At 40.2% G+C, this 4103-nt stretch overlaps 1 pseudogene; it reads right to left on the bottom strand.

The window, feature by feature from the left end:
* Positions 1 to 834: 834 nt before the first annotated feature.
* On the bottom strand, positions 835 to 3731 carry LOC149171179 (kinesin-like protein KIN-14L pseudogene; annotated as a pseudogene).
* Positions 3732 to 4103: the final 372 nt, after the last annotated feature.

Genomic DNA, 4103 nt, shown 5'->3' with positions numbered 1-4103 from the left:
AATCTTCCAGTGATCATCCCTGTTGAGATTGCTTTGTCTCCTTTCAATTTTTTTTAGCTTTATAGTATGTCTTAAAATTTATTTTGTTTGGCTAAGATTTTGATTTCATGGAATGTAAGGAAATAGGTTAATAGCCCAAGACTCAAGAAACATTTGGTAAGAGTGAAAGCCAAACTCAACTACTAGTAAGGTAATTCCAAGGCGTGATTTTTCTTGAATAACCATGATGAGTCATCGTGCATTAATGTGAGTTCCAAAACTAAATTATAATCATTTTCCCCTATATATTAAAAAAAATAGAAAAAATATTAAAATATTATAGAAAGCAATTTACTAAATATATTTCAAGTATATTTTTAACTAAAACATCATAAAAAAACACTAATTTAAAAAAAAAATTACTTATCCCATTTTAATGATTTAAGATTAGAAAAAATTTAAAACATACTCAATTAATTTATACATAATATTAAAAAAAAAAAATTCAATCCACACAAATCTACAATTTCTTTAAAAGATATTATACTTAATTCCAATCCAAAAAAATAAAACTAAAATAGTTAATAATAACCCCGCTCTCAAGAGCACGAGACATGAATAATATCTTTCAGCAAGTCTGGTTGATGGTCTACACAAATTTTCATTTCAGCCAACCATTTATATAAAATAAAGTCACATGACCGTCAAATTCCAACCCAGTGTAGAGTTTATCAAAATGACCGTCAAATTCCAACCCTGGTGCAGAGTTTATCTCTTTTTGAAGGTTATTACCTCAGGTTTTCCCACCTTCATCGCCTGCTGATCAGGTGGTGTCTTGCAAGTTCGCCCTGCATGCTAGTTTGGAGAAGCTGTTATCTTCGATCCCACGGGTGCTTTTCCCTCAAGTGAATTTCGCCTAGGGCGACCACTTTCTGAATTGTCGACCACTGTACGTGGCTGCTGCCTGTTTGAGAAGGGTTGGCTCTGTCCACCAATAGATAATCTTCGCCCACCGCTACAGACAGGGGGTGATAATTCAACTTGAATTGTAGATCTTTTTTCACCATTGATTAGTTTTCCGAAGGACTGTAGTGACTTTTTAATTTGAGAAGTCTTTTTCGATGCGAATGGAGCCACAGTATCAGTTACTGTATTTATTTCACCGTCTGTACGGTCATTTCCCAGACTGCTCCGACGGTTGCCATTTTGTTTGCCTATCGGCGTCTTATTAAGCTTGGATCTCTCCCCTGAATCTACCAACTTGTCATCTTGGGTACCCACCCCAAAATTATAAATACCATCTTGTACCTCAAATTTGCTTATTCCAGGCGCTTCGAGGCTCCATCTACGATTTCGCACTGGCATTTGGAGTTTGTGTTTGTCAATAAGTGGAGATTCTCTCGCATTCTGTAACTGTGCTACTCCTGCTTCTTTCCTCGCCAACGCCTTCTTCAAACTGTCTACCTGCTCTCTAAGCTCACGAACTTCTCCACTTTCTTTATTCAAACGTGCAGCACCAAGTTCAACAGAGGACACCCGTTCAGCGAATTTAAGGGTGCTTATTGTCTCTCCATATGAATCCGGTTCAGGACTTATGTGAACAAACATCAGAGGCTTTGCCTTGCCCCCTAATGAATCCTGAAGCAATTGAGTCAATTTGCTATTTCGATATGGCACATGCGAATTCCTCTGTGCCAATGCTGCAATTACGTCTCCTAGAGATGCAAGGGACTTGTTTATGTATTGTGCCTCCTTCAAACGATCTCCAGTTACTTCAGATTTATCTACCCTCTCACTTCCAGCAAGATCTACCAAATTAAGGCAGCTATGAAGGTTACACCCAGAAACACGATCTGTACCTTGCACATGTACAGTCAACACACTGTGAGAACGACTGCTGCGGTCATTTAGTGCAGTATAGCTAACAGTGCGATTCTTTTTGCCTAAATTCATCAAATCCAAAACATCAGAAGTTGCTTTAACAGGCATAAGTATAGCATCCGGTACATTAAATCCCTTATGACCATTATTTCGAATATCTAATTTCTTGGTTGAGGTCAGTGCTCCGAGAAGATCCCTCACTTGTTCGTTGTATACCTCTATTATTTGGACGGAGACTTCATACACCATTAAATCTTTCCTCTTTTGAGACAACTCGAAGAGGTCACTGAGTGCTCTATAGTTGACTCCCATCTCTTTTTCAGAAGCACCTGTTGGACCGCTCATGGTGTGGGTTTTCCCAGATCCTGTTTGACCATATGCAAAAATGCAGACATTGTAACCATCCATTACAGATCGGATCAATGGCTGTGTATCCATGTAAATCTCTTCATTGTAACCTTATTAAAATTGAATATCCTCTGTACATCTTTGCCCATTTTGGATGTATTGACCAGGAGAGATCCATCCTCTCCAATCAATTCCACTGCACTGTGAGCTTCAGATTGACCTCCAAAATGGGGTCGGATTCTGCAGTATACCCTTATGCTTCCTTTGAGTTCTTGAAGGCTATTATAAAGGATCTTGTTTTCTTCCAGAACTCTGTGATATCCACTAGCAGCATTAAAAATTCCTGCGACCTGGTTATCAAGCAATTCAAAATGCTTTCGCCACTCTGCCTGAAACCTTTGTACATCTTCCCGTGCTCTAAGTAATAAGACTCTTATGTCCTTGACTTCTTTTCTTTGTGCTTCCAAACGCATCTGATGTTCCTGACTTATATGCAAAGGTTTTGGATCCTGACTTTGAAAAGGTGAACAGTCACCATTTTTCTGGTCTGGAGAATCCAAAAGAAGCTGATTGTCTTGATCCTGGCTTTTCTGAATCAAGGAAAACTTGTCTTGTTTATTTTCTGCAAAAATTGCAATGATAAGATTCATGAATGCTTGCATCGAGCCCGGTGCAGCAGTTTGTATGGCTTCAACAAAGTTCTGATCAAGCTTTAACCGCTTTAACCAAGCTCCCATTGTGTCTTTAGATTGAAAGATGTCACCGAGTCGTTTTTCTCCGTCATCTATGTTTATAACTGATAGGTCTGGCAGAGTTTCAGTGTCCCTTACAGGCACACAAGGAGTTGAGCGTTGAAGGAAATTTCCTGTGCTTCGTGGAATCATGGGGGACCTCAAAGGGCCTGCATATTTCCAAGAGCCATTTCCTCCACACTGTTTCCATTCATAATAAGATTTCAGCCCCAATATACAGTCAACAATCTTTGTCGTAGAACCCGGCCGCAAGCTTTCCTGCTCTAAATGAGTAGCTTCAAAAGTAGGTAACTTCATCTCTTCAGCAGCTACAAGAAAATTCCTAACATTCTCAAAATATTGATAAGCAGATAAAGGCCGTCCTTCAGGAGGAAGTGATGAAACATGATTTGCAACGACCTTAGACACTGCGCCTGGCTGAACCTTGTTGATAAGATTACATAATATGATCCCATTTCTCAAGCAAAGACGAAACTCCTCCTCCGATGGCTCGCATGGTATATCTAGAGAACCAACCATGCTCTTTATCCATGCCGTAGCTTGAAACCTCCTATTACCTGCTTCCTCTGCTTTCAGTGAAGCCAAACGACCTTGCGATCCACTACTTTCTGCGCTAGAAACCTGTAAATCCGTGGCACTCCTGAACATATCGTCGGAAAATGCCTCGTGCCTTCTCTGACAGAACGAATTTCTGGGAGGAGGATAGGGAGAAGTGCTGGAAACCAATGGGAGAGGGACCCTGCTGGGAGTAGAATCTGGTTCCAGAGACATTTTTTCCTCTGATTCGACAAATCTCAATAGAAAACTGAAAAACCGCAACTGGAGAGGCTGGGCCCTGAATGCGAACTCAATCAGTGCGGTTCAGCAAGTGGGTATGTACCATTTACTACAGATACAGCAACTGATCAATCAATCGAATTCAACCAGGCCTTGAACTCTCTTTCTCGAGAATAAATTCAAAATACTCGATGCTTTAGGTAACTTGTTTTCATTCGCAAAGAGGACTGTTTTCGGAATGGGTGCGAGCGGAGAGCTTATATGAGAATTTTAATGGGAATTTCTTTAGTATTAGTAGAGAAGACTGAACACGTCCAATCCCAACGGTCAAGTCAAATGTTGAGCCTCAAACACATCCGAAGCCGA

This window comes from Pinus tabuliformis, chromosome 4_2, assembly GCF_031772625.1.
Source record: "Pinus tabuliformis cultivar Carrire ecotype Pingquan chromosome 4_2, CPIR1, whole genome shotgun sequence".
NCBI classification, from domain to species: Eukaryota; Viridiplantae; Streptophyta; class Pinopsida; order Pinales; family Pinaceae; genus Pinus; species Pinus tabuliformis.
The sequence above is the reverse complement of the archived record's forward strand: the minus strand, read 5'-3'. Positions and strand labels throughout refer to the sequence as shown.